Source organism: Protopterus annectens, chromosome 3.part1 (genome assembly GCF_019279795.1).
Source record: "Protopterus annectens isolate FY-2018-M chromosome 3.part1, PAN1.0, whole genome shotgun sequence".
In the NCBI taxonomy this organism is placed as follows: domain Eukaryota; kingdom Metazoa; phylum Chordata; order Ceratodontiformes; family Protopteridae; genus Protopterus; species Protopterus annectens.
Genome location: NC_056732.1, coordinates 1,347,932,854 through 1,347,951,915, shown reverse-complemented (window position 1 = coordinate 1,347,951,915; position 19,062 = coordinate 1,347,932,854). Strand labels below are relative to the sequence as shown.

At 37.6% G+C, this 19,062-nt stretch overlaps 2 protein-coding genes across 9 annotated transcripts in view; one reads left to right on the top strand and one right to left on the bottom strand.

Annotated features, from left to right (window-relative positions):
- The window catches only part of THEM6 (thioesterase superfamily member 6), an 838,692-nt gene that overhangs the window by 273,825 nt on the left and 545,805 nt on the right, over positions 1-19,062 (bottom strand). The window lies entirely within an intron of this gene.
- Positions 4,072-19,062, top strand: part of DNAJC5B (DnaJ heat shock protein family (Hsp40) member C5 beta) — a 534,023-nt gene continuing 519,032 nt past the window's right edge. The window contains exon 1 of one of the 3 annotated variants that reach the window (XM_044067379.1): positions 4,072-4,143. The gene's annotated coding sequence lies outside the window, so the exon portion shown is untranslated. The remainder of the gene's footprint in view (positions 4,144-19,062) is intronic. The other 2 variants (XM_044067381.1, XM_044067380.1) reach the window with 2 other exon arrangements.

The window sequence follows — 19,062 nt, the reverse complement described above, 5'->3', positions numbered from 1 at the left end:
ATTCTTAACACTTAGTGGGCATTGTTATTCTCTGATGCAATGTTTACTCCATCTATGCTCTTTATTGGAAGTCTTTGTATGTTAATTGTAAAGCAGATGGTACATTACATGAATCAGGTTGTTTCATCTGGTCCATTAGACATGTTTCTTGTTAATTTATATGGTAACTCACTGCAAGAGTGTGTCAGAGTATACCTATCACCCTACTACACAGATATCCTAGAAGAACAATTACAGATACTTTCAGATCTATTTTATCTGAAACTTACAGGCTGTAAACACATTTCCCAAATAACCAGTAGTCAAGAATTTGAGGACGCATGTAGACAGTAACCTTTCCTTCAACCAAAATGGGTCTAGAGTATTGAGGAAAACATTCTATGTTGTGCAACCTATAAGCAAGGGAAGGGCATCTATGGTCAAGAAAATCATCATTACCTCAAACGCATAACATATGGGCACAGGGTGTTGGGAACTGATAGTTCTGTAGAAGGCATCACAGCATGGTCTTTAACAATGAGGTTCTACACTCTCATGGAAAGATTCTAAAGGACCTCAGCTGCTTGAAGTCCAGGGTCTAAACTCCAAATCCCATTATACAAGTAACTAATGAACTCTCTTCAACCTGGGTCACAAATTTGTATTAGTAGGACTGGAATCCTGATGAAGCTGGGAGAAGCGACCAAAGTTTTGAGGAATTATAGCAAGTTACAGCTAAATGATTTAAGGGACCACTCCCCAATATCTGGATAGATATTGCAAACATCTGATAGATCAACTGAGATATGGGCAGTGTGTGCACTCCAGGACATTCCCCAAAAGTGATTGCTAGAGCTGTATCTCACCTCGGGCAATGATAAGACATCAAAATGGACATCAGATGTTAGGTTGAACCGTAGCTAGTCAAGGTTAAGAGCAGGCATTGTGCCATCTTTAGAACAAATGTAACTTCAGGAAGCTGTAACCAATATTTGCCCTCCATTTCTATAGCTTTTTGATGTTGCACTGGCAAAGGTGTTGGGCTGAAAGAGACATCCTCTCACTAATACCTTCACTAAACTCTTTCTCACTTTGCTGTTCTCCGGGTAGAAGCTAAGACCTTCGCCTTCCTACATCTATAGGTAGTTTTCCTGGCAACATGTCATGTTAGGTCTTTCCCCAGACAAGAGAAGCATACTGATGTATGTTGTGCCTCAAACTTGATAGACACAAAAAAACTTAGACGGCTTCAATTCTTTTTGCATCAGATACAGGAACCTTCCCATGATGAATGTAAGCCCCAAGTTCCAGTTGAAAAGAATTATGGGTAAAACGGCAGACTCGTCCTGGGCATAGTTTACTGGTGTGATAAGTGACATAGTAACATGCATGAGCATAAGGCATGCTCATCCACCAGAGTAACAGCTCCTTCATTTATGAGCAAGAAATGCCAAATTAAATTGAAGGGAAGGATAAAGCCAGCAGTAGTCCAATGAAGGAAGGCTCCCCAATGCTAGGTGTGATTTTACTCACCTGTAATAAGGAAAATAAATTGTCATATTCTTTGATAAACCTATAAGAAGTTTCAGAGACATGTTTTCACTGAAACAGAAACATTCATTACTTATTTTAGAGCTATCTGAGTATGTACAAAATAAAGCATTAGGCCTGTCTGCTGTTTATTTCTGTGGTTCATCTTACAAATGATTAAAAACAAAGGGTTTGTAGTGATACTGAATAAAATATGCAGTAGCAACTGTGAATATGCTAATGTCATACTTTAAATTTTAACAGTAAAGGCTGGGAAAACATCCATCACTTTCAGCCCATAGTGGAACTTTTGCTAAGGGATAAAGTAATTGTAATATCAGGATTCATTTATTTGGATGAAAAAACAGGTGCAGTCAGTACTGCAGTCACCATAAATAATTACTTAAAATGTGTATGTGAATAAGTAACAGTGTAAACAAATTTTGGAGAGTGACTGCACAATGGTTCCCTACCATAGACATTATATACATTAAAGTGCAACTACATATGCAGGCCTTGTGCAAAAAATCATTAAAATCAAAATGTTTTTTAGACTTTAAGAGGTGAGGCTAATCAGTCTGAAAATCCAAATATGCTCATAGTTATTCAAACTAAGTTCCTTGATGCCAATGAATATGAATTTAGGAAGTACTTTTTTCTACAAATAAGGTAATGCATTCCTACAACAACCTGCTGGAAGCTGCGGTGGTATTTAGGTCAACAAAGGGAAACAAGGAAGGCTGGGATGTTTGGCACATGGAAGAGAAGAAGGAAGGGAGGACAGAGTTGCATAGCTGTGTGTACTTGCTGTTGGTCTTCATTTTTTATATATGTGTCGATTTGTTTGCTATTTATTTTTTTAAAGGTCAAAAGGCCCTTTTCAGCCATGACCTCAGGCAGAAAAAATGCAAGACAGTGACATGTAGCTAAAAGGTTGTATCAAAGCAGCATAACAAAACATAAAGGTAAAACATATAAACATATATTCAATTAGACTGAGCATTCAGTAATCAAAATTTTCTATTGGTTTGTTTGTATGTAAGTCCAATTGATTTGTGTTGCGGCATTTTCATTATGGATTCAGGAATGCTGGTGGCTGTAGGCCTACTGTTTTCAGTAAAACCATGTAGAGTGACCGTTTGAAATGTTGGGACCAACCAACTAGAATGAGTCCTAAACACTGAGTATGAATGGCTGAAAGACTGGACTTGTATATAACAAGTCTGAGATGCAATTTCTCTGAATATTACCTTTTGTCTGAGGTATGGCAGTCTCGGAGTTGGTATATATAAGCTATGGGGTATGGGAAGTGCAGGGGGCCTGTTGTCCCCAAAGGAAGTTTTAAGAAGATGAGAGATTTTTAATATTCGCTCTTCTCTGGGATTTGGTCTTTTTACAGCTTTTTGGCACTTGGCATTTCATGTGCCAATATTTCAGTGGGGACCCACCTGCAATTCTGTTCCATGTACAACATGAAAGAAAATGCTGGGAAAACTAGGAGTGGTTCGCATGCTAGTCACATGGTAGTTAAGTGTATCTGAGTGCAATGAGGTAATGGGGCATAAAGAGTCTTTGCACAATTGATTGAGTCTCAATAAGTCATGCGAGATGAGGAGATGTTGGTCCTAGGGACTGTTTCCTCCTACTTTTCCATGTAATACTGTTGTGAATGTGGAGTGGTGGAGAAACTGAAAAAACTCTTCTTAATATGCATATATATTTTATAGGAAGTGATTAGTACATGAATAAGCATGAAACTTTCAGATTACCTCAAAGCATAAAGACAGGGTGGATGATTAGCCCTACTCTGAATAAGTGGAAGCGTACAGTAAAAGGCAAAAATAAGGCACTGTTTATCTATAGTGAAGTGATGGATCCAGTATGTGTACAAAAGGAAACCTAACAAATGCATGAGATATAAGATAGTTATAGAAAAGTTTAGCAATAAGACAGAAGAAATAAATTCAGAAAATAGAGAGCGAGGAAGAGGGAGGATTCAGAAATGGTAGTTCTGAAATGTTACAAAATCACTAACTTTATCAAGACTCCCAAGTATAACTTCTACAGAATCCACAAATCCTGTTTAATAGCTATCTTGTGTAGTGTCATTTCATTCTGGTTGTGTTTCATTTTTGCACAGCAAGAGCCAAAATAAACATAAAACAGAAGTGAAATAGTCGACGGACATCAGTGAAGAACCAGTGTAGCATTATGTTTTTTACACTGATTATATTTGTTTCTTAGCTCATACCAAGAGAGACAAACTGTGGATTTCTGTCATAGTGAGGATTGTCTCTCATGGTTCTATTACTGCCATGTTGCAGCAGTCATGGTGACAGAAGTGAGAAAGATAGGTCCTGATCATCTTAGGCTCAGCTCTGTGCCGTACTTGACTGGGGTGGTTAGCTAATTAAAAATGTATGTCCTACAGAGGCAAGTGTCATTGGTTGCCACGTAATTGTAACCCTGTTAGTTAATGAATGTTTTATTGATTCATCCCTAGCTTTTCCAGTATGAAAACCAATCAGACACTTGCTTAACAAAATTAAAAGCAATTTGATTCCACTGACCTGTTTACCCCCTGCTTACAAAGAACAGGCAGTAGCTGCTTTCTTTTTTGGAACAGTCAAACAGGTATGAAATAATTGCAAGTGTTTATATTTTTATTTATTGTATTTTAACACTGGAATCAGAAATGGATTATGAGAACCTTCATTAATTTTCCTTTAGTTATTATCCACAACTGTGCTGAATGAATCCTGTTTATTTATAGTAATACAAGAGTGTGAATATCAGCTACAGTAGGAACAACAATTTATTATTTTGTTATTGGAATATGGCTTTTTTATGTTACCTGCACTGTAAAACTATTGAACTGATATTGATTTTCAGAGGTTGTTCAGACTATGCAGAGAAGTTTTACCAGTGTTTATATATTCCAGAAGGATTGTAGTAGTGCAATAGGGTATGACTTATCTAAAGTAAGACATTGAGAAAATGAATTATGGGGACATAATGCTCTGGCAAAATTGTATGTTAATTAACATTATTGAAACGTACTATATTGTGCTGTATCACACTGATTTTGTTCTTGTTTTGGATAGTTTATATATAAAAAAACACCTATAATACTTTGTAGAATTTAAGAGATTGTTGCATGCATGTAAAATTGACAGGTTTGTGGATCCAGTATGTGTACAAAAGGAAACCTAACAAATGCATGAGATATGAGATAGAAAAGTTTAGCAATAAGACAGAAGAAATAAATTCAGAAAATAGAGACAGAGGGAGAGGGTGGATTCAGAAATGGTAGTTTTGAAATATTACAAAATCATTAATTTTATCAAGGCTCCCAAGTATAACTTCTACAGAATCCACAAATCCTGTTTAATAGCTATCTTGTGTAGTGTCATTTCATTCAGTTTGTGTTTCATTGTTGCACAGCAAGAGGCAAAATAAACATAAAACAGAAGTGAAATAGTCAACGGACATCAGTGAAGAACCAGTGTTGGATGCTTGAAATTATAAGTAAAAGTAAACCAAAGAATGTAGTAAGTTAATAAAATTCCCATTGAAATTAATTCTGTCATTTCCATAGATAACATAAATTTAACTAAAACTAAGAAAAAAGACAGGAGTGATATGTATATTTTAAATATGCCACAGTCTTTAATGATTTATACATTTTTTGCTAAGGTTCTCACCCTTATGATAAACAAGTTTCTTGGAAACACTGAATAAGAGCACAATACGACTACTGACCCATTTTATGCTCCTTGTATATCTTGCTTTTTTTCTGTGTGCATTCATGCTGAACTCTTGCTGATGGGCAATATGTCCTGTAATCATTGGTATAAGCTCAGTAACATCATTTGTGTACACAAATAAACTTGGGTTATAATGAACAGTTGAAGCATTTTATGGTTTTACTTTAGTAAAATGATATAGGATTATTGGTTATATTAAAACATTTCTACAAACATATTTTAGCACCACTTTTGCTGCATCATGTTTTGTATAGATTATTCAGATACAAAAGCTTGCTTTCTAGTAGTTTATGAGTTCTAAACTGTCCAGATTAGTCTAAAAGTATTAGGTGTGTTATACTGCCCTAACTGGATAAAGTACAGCAGAAAAAACTACATCTGTTTAGATAGAAGCTTTTCTCCTGGCACAGAAATTTACTTGCGTAAAATGTACCCCTATGCCCACTTACAAGGAAATGCAGTGGTATATTCAGAAGATTTGGGATGATCTAAATAATCTCCCCAAATGTTGCTCTACTATTGAACACAAAGACCCTGTCTTCCCGCACGGTGCAATTCCTGATCACAGGCTAGCTAATAACAGATAATTTACTTGACACCTTCATGCAGCCTAGAGTGTCAGTCATCTTCACTAGATAACTAATAAACTTTTATTCTAGCTGTACCTTATTTCATTCTGGAATCCAAGTAATATAATACCCTCTCATCCTAACTAGCTATGATCTGCCCCTTGCCAACACTGTAAGTGATATCATTTAGTAATTTAGTACTACTTTTCACCCACCACTATTCAGAATATTTTCACTGTTTTATTAATTCATTGGCTGAATAGATAGTTTTCAGCCACAACTATAAATAAGACAAGAACAAATATGATGATTTAATGTTCACAGAACATCAACAAACACACAGTACAGCTGTAATTATAGAACTGGTATACTGTCATATGCTGTCAGTTGAAGTTTATCATGGCTGCAGCTCTTCAACAGGCTGTTTCTATTCATACATTAACTTATTTATTATGTGTGTTTTGCTTTTGTGGCTTTTAATGTTTTTATTTTGATAATAAATGCTTCTGGGACCAGTGTTGTATGTATACAGGATCTCTGTTATTGAAAAGGCTTTACATCTCTTTGTGATAGTGAGGAAAGGGAACTATCATAGCATACCTCTCAACTGTCCAGATTTTTGCAGGATGTCCATATTTTTGCCTCGTAACTTTTGGTCTGATTTTCATAAAATTTGTGGTTTTCTGGCAACTCTTTGATGACTGAAGTCACTAAATAATGATATGAGTTTCAGACTTCTTTCAGAGAATGCATGCCAATGCAAAACCTATTATTCTAACACTTTTCTAAGTTTATAAGAGTATTTTTAAAATCTATCCCTATTATGGGTTCTTTGCTCTCCCCCATTATTTTTGGCTTCATCCAGATTTCTTGGGCTAAGACGTTGAGAGGTATGGAAATGTGTAAGTAGTTAAGGAAAGAGGAGGAGATACATGGGATTCTTTAGGGGTAGGGGTAGAGAGTCAACGGCATGGGGTGAGAGAGTAGTGCAGTTGTTAAGAAATATAAATTTAAATATTAGTGAGCTGGTATAGCAGGGATAGTGAAGCAAGATAAATCCCAGACAGTTTTATTAAGGAACATTCACAGGTGCTCACAGATGAGAAAGATGAATGAAGTAATTGATGCTTTTTTTTCAGAGCAGCCTGAAGCTTTGAACTTTAAGATAAAGATCCTGAAGATATTACCAGGGTCACACTTAGTCTGAGAAATGAATACTCTTATTGGTAATGATGTTCTGGATTTAGATGTAATATGGATGGAAACACTGCAATATGCTTTCAGCTCCAGGTTAAGTTAATGTCTGTGTAGAGAATGTGTAGATTGTGAAAAAAAGTGGTTACCCATGCAATTGATGGACTAAAAGGGTGAGAAGACAGAAAAAAAAAGAATTGTGCCAGTTAGATGATACTTGCATTGAGCTACCCAACATTCGAATATTATGGCTCTGATTTTTGTTTAGTTGTCTATTTTGATAATGGTAATAAGGCTATGGCAGATAGGTTATGGCAGAGATGCTTGGAGATAAGCAAAGGAGAGGTCAGGGGTAAGTATAACATGATTCTTTTGTTAAAATGTGGGTGTAGGGTATGAAGAGGGGAAATACATTTGACTAGCTCCTAGAACAAGTGATAAGTAGCTAAGAAAAGATGGAAAACAAAATAATAATGCTAGGTAACAGAATATATTTGGAGGATTCAGAAAGTAAAGAAAGAGGAGAACAGAATTAAGAAATGTTACAGGTTAATGGAAAATGCTTCAACTATGCTTTCCTTAGCCCATTTTGTGACGGTTGGTAATACGAATCATAAATACAGAGTGGTGTTGTGAAAAGGTCTAAATCCATACCACTTGTCAGATAATGGGTGGTTATAATTATGCAGTGGTGTTGTGAAAAGGTCTAAGTCTATACCACTTGTCAGATAATGGGTGGTTATAATTATGCAGTGGTGTTGTGAAAAGGTCTAAATCCATACCACTTGTCAGATAATGGGTGGTTATAATTATGTAGTGGTGTTGTGAAAAGGTCTAAGTCTATACCACTTGTCAGATAATGGGTGGTTATAATTATGCAGTGGTGTTGTGAAAAGGTCTAAATCCATACCACTTGTCAGATAATGGGTGGTTATAATTATGCAGTGGTGTTGTGAAAAGGTCTAAGTCTATACCACTTGTCAGATAATGGGTGGTTATAATTATGCAGTGGTGTTGTGAAAAGGTCTAAATCCATACCACTTGTCAGATAATGGGTGGTTATAATTATGCAGTGGTGTTGTGAAAAGGTCTAAGTCTATACCACTTGTCAGATAATGGGTGGTTATAATTATGCAGTGGTGTTGTGAAAAGGTCTAAATCCATACCACTTGTCAGATAATGGGTGGTTATAATTATGCAGTGGTGTTGTGAAAAGGTCTAAGTTTATACCACTTGTCAGATAATGGGTGGTTATAATTATGCAGTGGTGTTGTGAAAAGGTCTACGTCTATACCACTTGTCAGATAATGGGTGGTTATAATTATGCAGTGGTGTTGTGAAAAGGTCTAAATCCATACCACTTGTCAGATAATGGGTGGTTATAATTATGCAGTGGTGTTGTGAAAAGGTCTATGTCTATACCACTTGTCAGATAATGGGTGGTTATAATTATGCAGTGGTGTTGTGAAAAGGTGTACGTCTATACCACTTGTCAGATAATGGGTGGTTATAATTATGCAGTGGTGTTGTGAAAAGGTCTAAGTCTATACCACTTGCTAGATAATGGGTGTACTTGATAAGAGAGAAATGATGATTCAGTGATTATACATAGATAAAAATGATGACTTAGTAGCTAAAAATGATTCCCAATTGATTTCCTTTAGGGAGCAGAATTATAGTGGCTTATTCCCTCAAATAATGAAATTTTCCTAAAGTAAGCAAACAACTGTAATGAAGGCTAGAAAAGGAGAAGTGATATATTTGAGGACTAAATGAAATGGGGAAAATCATCAGCACCATGCAATGGTAGTTTCTGAAGTAACTTCTATAAACAATTGGTTTGGAAATGTGCATAATTCAAAATGAGGGGCCAAGTCATTGGAAAATGAAGGAACAATGGAAATGGGAAAGCTCATTAATGGCGGCCATATCAAATGGGATATAGATTCTAGTGACAGCCTCAGCTAGCAAGGCTGAATATCATCAAGGTTGAATTTTAAGGTTATATTAATGGAACAAGTGATGTGACTTCTGAAAAGAATATATATCTGTCTCCATAATTCTCCAGGTTTCTGAAAGCAGAGTGTTTCTAAATAAACAAACATGAAAAAACAGCAACCTGGAGTCGTCTGCATGGATTTATTTAATATTTATAATGACCTCTTCTCACTGTGATATAGCTATAGAATTTATTAAGTGATGACAACTGCTTGTGCCACCATTGTCTCTTTGTCTTATTATGGTCATTAGCTCATGTGTGACCCCATCGAAGGGACTCCATTTGGGCTTTCCTTTCATGGATAGAGATATAGTAAATTCAGTAACTGTCCAACCACACATTTATTGTCTCTTTCATTGATAATGATTGAGTAATGCATGTAAGAGAATTCAAGAAGTTTTAAAAGGAATGAGTGATTTTGGTTACCTGTTGGAATATTCATTTTAAATCTGTCCAGTGTCTCTGCTACACATAGTGGTTAGCTTCCAGCCTCTGAAAGCTGCTTGCTGACTCATTCATTTCATATTTTATCCTACAACAAACTCAAACCCTTGTCTCCTTCCATTACCCATCCTACTCCTGGTGATGATGTTAAATAATACAGGCTCTAGTAACATGAATGAAACAAGGTAGCAAGAGGATAGTGTTTGTTGTAGTAGTGGGAAGAACTGTAGTGCATAGAATGCCTCTGTGTGGTTATACAAAGAAAGCCGAAATGGTTGTTAGAGGGAGGCCTCACAACTTTGCTTGAATATCTTAAAGAATATACTAAGGTGAAGTGGCTTGATTTTCCTAGTAGTCTGGCAGTTGGTGCAATGGGTTAAGCTAATGAGCAGTAGTCCCTGTGGTACAGGGTTTGATTCCCTCAGCCCTTATTTGCCTACCATGTGACCTTGAATAAGTCACTTAAACAGACATTGCTTGCATGTATATTTATTTATTTACATTTGTTTACCTGGATATTCTAACTGGACACAGGTTTTTTTTTTCAGTGGAGGCCTGGGGAGAAAAGTTCCACAGAACTATAAATGAGCAGCAGAGTACATGAAGAACAATTAAATATACGTACAGTAGCAGATAATACATACTGCATCAAACATTAGCTATACATACAATATGAAGCATAGTCATGAACAGATATACAATACAATATCTAGCTAAAGGCTAGGAATAAAGGTAGAATGCATATACAGATAGTACTAAACTCAAACAGATACTGTTCTAAATGTTACTCCTGAAAAGGGAATATTTGTCTAGTGGGCCTACCTGGTTAACAAATGGGTAGTAACAGAAATAATGGGGTAGGAGTGTTCAGGGAAGGGTACAGAGCATAAAATCTGAGTAGGTTCTATATGTAGTTACTAGAGGCCCATTCTAATATAATGTCATTACTCTTTAGCAAGTTTGGCAGTGTGGGGTCTCATTTGCCTGGTGTTCAAGTAATAGATATCAAACAACTCACAGCTGTCCACCTTCCATCTAGTTTCCTAACAACTTAATTGCAATAGAGATCAGCAGGTTTCCTTTTTTAATTATCTTATCCGGTCAGCAATGAATGGAAGGAGGCAAAAACATAATTATGCAGAAAGCAGGGTTTGCTGCTGTGCTAACTGACTTACTTACTGCCAGATTGTAGCCAAATTGGTGAGGGGAAGCGTATGCTAGTCGCATAAGACACTCTCTGGTGGACTCTTCAACATTTTACTTCACTTGACAATCATTTGTTCTTAACTCTGTTTACTTCACTGACAATCATTTGTTCTTAATTCTGGTGGAATAATATTGGACCTTATAATGCTTTTAGCAAACCTGGTTTTAAGACTCTGTGACATGACCAGAAGTGGTGAAATACTGGTGACTAAAATGTATAGTTCTTTTGGTTGTAAGGTCTAATGTTTTATTCTGCAACAAAATCTTTTTGAGGATGAGGAATGGTATATTATATTTTAAGGCGTGCTTTAAATAGAATGCAAATTACTGTTGCTTTTTTATGCATGTTTTTGTTTAACTTTGATGACCTGATTGCAAAGCCAGTAAGCTGAGCCTTATTTCAAATGTGACCAATGCAGTAAGAAATAAAGTTAAACAGCAGGAACAAATGTAGCATGTGACAGTACAGGTGAAATGATTCACACAGGTAACAAGGCATTATAGACTACCATTGAGGATAATAATCAAGCATAAGGATGAAGTTTTTTAAAGACAATACCACATGTACAACTGCTTATGTCTTCTTGTTTGGGCAGGGAAACTCTAAAATTATACCATGACCCCCCCCCCCAAAAACGTGCACGCTGATTGGCCAGCGTGCACATTGTAAATCGAGTTATACTAATGGAAAAGGTCCGTCGCCGGACTTTTTCCATTAGTATAACTCTACTTTTAAAACACTGTCTCGCTATGTTAAATGGGTTTAACATAGCGAGACAGCTTTAAAATAAGCAACGGAGATCTCCGTTGCTTATTTTAAAGCTGACTCGCTATGCTAAACCCATTTAACATAGCGAGATAGGTTTTAAAAAAAAAGCAATGGAGAAAGCAAGATCTCCGTTGCTTTTTTTACTGTTTCGCTATGTTAAATGGGTTTAACATAGCGAGACAGTTTTAAAATAAGCAATGGACATCTCCATTGCTTATTTTAAAACTGTCTCGCTATGTTAAACCCATTTAACATAGCTTAAAACAGTAAAAAGCAATGGAGATCTTGCTTTCTCTGTTGCTTTTGCTCACAACTCTGATGTACCGCGCAGGCGTGCAGTACATCAGAACTGCCGCGGATGCCAGACATCTGCGGAAGGGCAGTAAACAGGCATTATACTATGCCATTATTTAAGAAAAGTAATAGTTTCTTTTCTTAAATAATGTCATATAATAGCAATAACCACTTCTGGTGTGGGTAATGCTGTATTTACCACGGTTGGCTTTGTTTGGTCCCTCGGGCTTCGCCCTCGGGACCAAACCACGCCAACCGTGGGTAAATCCAGCATTACCCACACCCAGGCATGGGTTATTGCTATATTAAGTTACACAGGGAGGTGATGTTCAATGTATGTTAAATACGCAAATGTTGTCATATTTTACATATCGTTGCTTTAATGTAGCAGTGATCACATGCTGCATATAAACATGGGCTGTAGATGAGTATGTCAATGGAGTTGTAATAGTATGTTATGTATAAGATGTCATGGTTTGTCAGTTGTCTAATACAATACCCATTCAAGTTCTGACTTACAGTATTCTACTGTGGTAAAATAAGGCTTAACTGAGATGACTGCATCATAAAGGTAGAAAACTTAGGTGCAGTGCCATTGTTAGTAATTTAGTAACTTATGGTAAGAGATTGTGTACGTGAGTGATGTGAATGGGATGTGTGGAATGTTACAGTGATGGGGGGGGGGGGACGACAGGGAAACAAATGCAGATGTGTTGAGTATTCCTGTAGTGCTGCAGGTGTATATACTGTGAAAATGTAAAACCAATAAAGTATGTAATATAAACAAAAAGCTCCTGACCATCACTAAAAGATGTCTAGTTCATCATTATAAAAGGACTTTAATAATGGTAAGTACGTCTCTAAAACTTATCATTAGGAAATGTAAGATCAGCTGTGAATTTAAATTGCAACTAATTCAAAAAAATAATCATTATGCCTTCTTTAGCAATATTCTGAAATTTACAAGTAGCCAGTAGTTCTGTATTTAATTTATCTCCATTGGCACTGTCTTCTCTGACCCCATATCGCTAATATGTTTGCAGACAAATGCTCTTCCTATCTCACTCCATCCACCCTCCCCTGTGTTCCCACAATTCTGCCTTACAACCCCCTCTTGAGATTAAATTAGAACAAGTCCATTTGGACTTTCCAAAATTAAATATAATACTTCTTTGGGTTCTGACATTATCCCAGGATGTCTTCTGAGAAGCAGAAAATCCCACCTAACAAAACCCCTCAATCAGCTCATCAGCCTGAGTCTCTCCATTGGTTACGTGTCCAAGGCATGGAGAATGGCAGCTGCAGTGCCCTCGCATAAAGGTAGTCCCTCTACTCACCACCAGAAATGCAGACCTATTAGTCTGCCTACTATTATTTGTAAGCATGTGAAACACATTATAGCTGGAGTGATAAACAATGGCATAGGTGGCCTTATATATCTAGATACACCCCATTTCAACTTTGGAAAAGGCAGATCATGTCTACTCAACCATGATGAGTTCTTTGAAAGGGTAACAGAGAACATAGATAAGGGACATACAGTCCACACTGCTTATCTGAGCATTGCTAAGGCCTGTGACACTATCCCTTACTTTGGAATTACTGACAGACTGTTCTAACTCAGCAAAAATATATATATAATTTGCTTGATAAGTAACTGGCTGTCTGACAGAACTGATGCTATTAAGGTTGGAGGCATTTGCTCTAAACAGAAAAATATGTCACCAGTGGTATCCAACAAAGCTCTGTCATGGGATCTCTCACTTTGATGTATATTTCTCTGACATAAAAGCTGATATCAAAGGACTATGGCTGACCAAACTTGCGGTAGTTATCAAATTCTGTTCTGACTCAAATTCTCCAGCAAGGCCCAAACTAAACAAATGTATTAATCATGGGCTTACACTCAAAACCAAGAAATGCAACATAGTTTCCTTTGGTAAATATAGCATCACTCCAGCTTACTATATATATACATATATATATATATATATATATATATATATATATATATATATATATATATGGATCTACCTGACTTGGTCGACAGTTCATATGGTCGACAGTCATTTGGTCGACAGTTCATTTGGTCGACAAGCAGATTTGCCCCCTTCCCCAATGTTGTGCAACCCTGGAGTTGATATATATAGTTAGGGGGGGTGTGGGGGGCACAGCCCCCCACCTTAAATGCTCGTCGATCAAATGAACTGTCGACCAAATAAACTTTCGACCATATGAACTGTCGACCAAGTCAGGTAGATCCATATATATATATATATATATATATATATATATACACATATGTATATATGTTGTTGTTGTTGTCTTTCTTCTTTTCCCGGTTAGGGGTCGCCACAGCCGAACTCCAGTCCACTAATGATTGGGGGTAGATTTTCACAAACGCCGAGGTGCCAGCTCGATGTTCAACCTTCAACGAAGGCACGCCCATTTACGCATGTCTTTCAAATGCCCACCCAACTGTGGGGAGGACATGCAGACTCCACACAGAAGGCACTCCCCGCACTCCAGCCGAGAATCGAACGGGAGAACCTCTTGCTGTGAGGCAACAATGCTACCGCTGCACCACCGCGGAAATATACATATGTATATATATACATACATATATAAAACATTTCACTTAAATTTGACATAGTGGGACTTAGGTGCTTATGTTAAAAACAGGCTTTTTACCAACACATCTCTATGGTGGTTAGAAGGTCCTTCTGCCTTCTGCAGCTTATCATATTTGGTGTCTCCTCAAGGTGCAAAGTAATAGTCCCACTTTATGCATACCTTATTAAGTCCATGATTACATATAATTCACCCTTCTCCATGTAAATTGCCAAGCATCTATACCAGCTTGAGAGACCTCTACATTTCCTCATCAAAAAAATCCTTAACTACTTTGACAGACTAAAAGCTCTGTTTCTCTACTCAGTATCAGACTCCTGGGGGTGATCTCTGCTTAGTCTTCCATACTGTGAACAATCCAGCATTATTTGAACTCCTTCACCTAAGCAGAACCATTGGTAAGGCAAACACCCACTGCAGAGACTCCAAGTCTGTACTACTAGATCAACAACATCAGATGGCATGACAGATACCTAGCATGGCATATCCCCATTTCTGGAATGGGCTGCCATTACGGACCAAGTACAGTACTTCCTTAGCAACCTTTAAAAGCAGTCTGGATAACTGGATGAGTGAGGGCAAATTATCTCCAGGGTGAAGGTTCTGGTGAGGGGAGACCTATGTCTGGTATACAAAGTATTGTCAGACCCCACTCAAATGGACCTCCTGCATATCCGCAAAACAAAGAGCACCAGAATTACCCATTCTAAAGACTTAAACCTTTCCTGGAATATAAATAGGATATGCTGGAGAGGCAGGTATATATCCCAGAGACTATCCTTTCTCTGGAACAAGTTCCCCATCCATGTGAAACAGAGTTCCTCCCTAACCCAATTCAAATGTAACTTGGACAGTTGGATGGGGAAGAGGTAATTCATCCCTGGTTTGGCACCTATGTCTCTAATGGACACAGGCAGCCTGTAAATGGTTCATCTCTCAGGCACCTACTTGTAAATGTTTCACCTCCCAAGCCCCTGCTTACACTTATCAAGGGTAACAGAATTCATCAGGGATTTGGAATGCATGGCTAGGCTTAAGAAGGCCCTTGTGTTCATTAGCTAGTAAACACCTATGAACGTATGAACCTCTGAACCTAGGTCTACTTAGTGGGGGGCATTGTTATTCTTACCTCAGTACTGGGTGATGTGGCTGAGCTTCTTGATGGTCTCCTTTGATCATATGTTTAGCAAGAACCTATGCAGCTATGCACATATAAAAGTTCAGGATAGTCTATTGATGGTTGGTGGGTGGTAGATACACTGCTGAATGACATCCTGAAAGGTTGCAAAATTATACATGCTTATTTCAAGTGCCAATTTCAAGCTGCAAATTAACCTTACTGACAGCCTGTACAACACTTATTTAATTCCAGCAAGATTAACATCAACTAAGGATATAGCTCAGTGTCATAGATAACCATTTCCAGAGAAGGCAGATGTGGCCTGGTCTATTCCACTACCTCTGTCTTTGGGTGTTAGTTTATTTCTACTGCGTATGGCAGACTTCACTTACACAATAACAGCAAAGAACTCTTACATATCATATCATTAGTAGGTCTTCAATTTTCTTACAGGCTGATCATTCATAGCTACTTACTAAGCTATTAATCTGTGAGGTTCTTAATAAGCCTAGCCTTGCATTCCCATGGTATTTATTAGCCTTTATATTTTGCAATTCAAATAGGGCAATAAAGTGCAAAACTGGAGGCACATGGGATGAAACTGACTGAGTACAGATAGTAGCAAATGGGGGAAATCAGTAGAAACTGAAACATGAGATAGAAGGGAAAAGAGCAGAAGAGGGTAATGGCTTCAAGTGTCTGGGAGGGGGTTGAGGAGAAGGTCAAAGTTAGAATCCAAGGAGCTGCAGCCAACTGGCACAGAGTGTCAGGTGTAGTATATGACAGAAGAATGCCAAAGAAGCTGAAAAGTAAGATGTACAAAACAGTGGTGTGACGATTACTGCTGTTTGGTACAGAAACTTGGGCAGTGAAGGCAGAGCGGTTGAGGAAACTAGAGGTGATGGAGATAGTGCTTGAGATGGGTGGTAGCATACACACTATGGGACAAAGAAATGAGGACATCAGAGCATAAGCACAAGTATCTCCAACTGGAGAGAAGGTCAATGAGAACAGATTACAGTGGTTCAGGCACATGTAGAGGAAAGCAGAAGGCAATCTAGTGAAGAAGTTTTGAGAAAGCCAGGAAGAAGGCAAACAGGGGCATCCACCAAAGAGATGGATGGATTATATGAGAGAAGACCTATGACAATCAGGTATGGCTGTCAAAGGTAGGAGAGTGGCATTGAATCAAGACAGATGGCAACAGCTGATGTGACATGGGAGAAAGATGGGTCATAATGATGATGATGATTTGATGACATAAATATCCACAGGTGAATAAGTAAATGTTGGAGACAATTATGCTCCCCTGTCCATGAAGGCCAGTGAGGCTAATCTGGAGGTGAATTTGTAGTAACCCATCCATTTATCCAAACTGCATTTGAACTGAATAAGAGAAGTACTCTACTTTATGTATCATGTAAAATGGTCCCAGAGAAGTGGTATTCTCTATGATACGCATGCATCCCTCCAGCATGCTCTGCTAATTTTGCAAAAGAGATTGAGGTCCCTTGACTGGGGGTTTATGAAACAATTGGACTTGTGAATGTGTAATAGATATGATAGAATATGGTTTGCTGAGGCTATTCAGACAAGGCAGAGGTTGCCTCTTAATAGCCTGTATGATACCGAGAGCATAAACAAGGCTTTATGCAGGTCTGCATAGTTTTTAAGACTTAGTCCACTGATTTTTTTTTTTTTTTTGTGCAAAAGTGTTGTGATCATTCTAATTATGACAAGTGTCTGGACAGGTACACTAACAAGTACAATGGAACAATTATGTGTCAGGATCTGGACACCATATCCTTAGATATAAGCTGTGTCAATAGTGGATATATGGTGATTAAAGGAAAGACTATTATTAACTTAGGTTCCCAGATCTTTAACTATGGGATCATTTTAGAGGGTGTTTTAAATGTGATAGTTGCAAGGGGATTCGTGCTTGCTGAAGATAAAATTATACATTTTATGGCATTTCGTTTTAGTCTTTGGTTTTAAAACTATTTGTTTCAGACAGGCTCTCTTGTAGGATCCTGGTATCCACTGAGCAGTTTTAGATGGCATCAAGTTTTCAGTCATCTGTAAACATGGTCAGCCACAAATCCTTAACATTATCTTTGACCTCTTAAAAATAAATGGCAAACAGGAGTGGCCCAAAGACTGAACCATAGGGCACTCCACTAGTGACAGGTCTTTTAGAGGAAGTATAGCCACTCAGGCTTACTTATTGTATTTTATTTGTGAGCTATTTGGCTATCCAGTGACTTACTTATGGGTTAACATTTAGCTGGGAGAGTTTATCAGTGATGCCCGAATGTGGGATGGGAACTGATTACCCTCGAGTGGTCCAAATATACAATGTGTATTGATTTGGCCTTGTCCATTGTCTTAGTGATTTTTCAAATAAATCAACCAGATTAAGTAGGCAGGACCTGCGTTCGATGAATGTACACTGGACTGGGTCAAGACTCTTTTTATTTGTTCCATAATGATCCTTCCATAGCCTAAGAGATCACAATGATCAGGTTATGGGTCTGTATTTACCCAGGTCCATTAAGGCCCTACCTTTGTGCAAGGTAATGACTGTTGCTGTTCTCCATTCCTCCTGCACAAAGCATGTTTTGAGGCTAAATGCACTTCTAGAAGTCAAAGATGGCAGATCATGTTAAAAGCAGACACATTCCCTGGCCTAAACTTAAACATTAAATGTGTCCTCAAATGGAATAGGTAAGTGTTGACATCATGCTCACCCACGTTACCATGGGTTTATTCTAATTAATTAATTGAAACACAAATCATTTGTGTTAATCCATTGTTTAAATCCTAAGCTATTGTGCAGCATTTTGTATTTTCTGAGAAGTAAATGCAGTGAACAAAAGCAGTCAAAATACAAAACTGGTATTTGGGTTTTATTTCCTCATCAACCCTCCAGGTTTTTATGTTTATTAGCGTTGTGTCCTTTCATTTAGTAACATTTTTTTAATATTGAAAAATACTGAAAAGCCTCTGTAGGGGTCCAACAAGTCATGTTTCAGGCTAACAAGTAGGCAGCCTGATGTTTTATCTGGCTCATAGATGCAGTGTTCTTGGCCTTAGATGGTGCCGAGGAGTGTGAATATATATGGGTACTTGCTTTGAGAATATTGGAAGGGAAAAAGAGGAGATGTTAGAGTTGAATTTGTCAGCTAGTAGATTTGCTATGTCCTGAGGGTCTGAGAATGTGATATAATTTACTATTAGATCAGCACTGTGCATGGTATTGTTTCTGAGATTTCTAACACAGTTAATGAAGGCTTTGTAGGTGTCTTTCAGCTGGGTGACTATTTTTTCCTCATATCTGACTTTGGTTGATTTGACTAGAATTTGGAGTTCCTTGTTTAGTTTAGTAAGAGTGCCTTTATTTTCTTGAGAGTTAGATTTATTTTGAGTGCAATTATTTTTTTCTTTTATTATAGAGTCGGTTTATATTAGGGTTCCCTCACAAGGGTATATTTTTAAATTTGGCATCATATTTGTTCCTTTGGGGGACAGTTGCAGCTATGCAGTTATTTATATGTGCA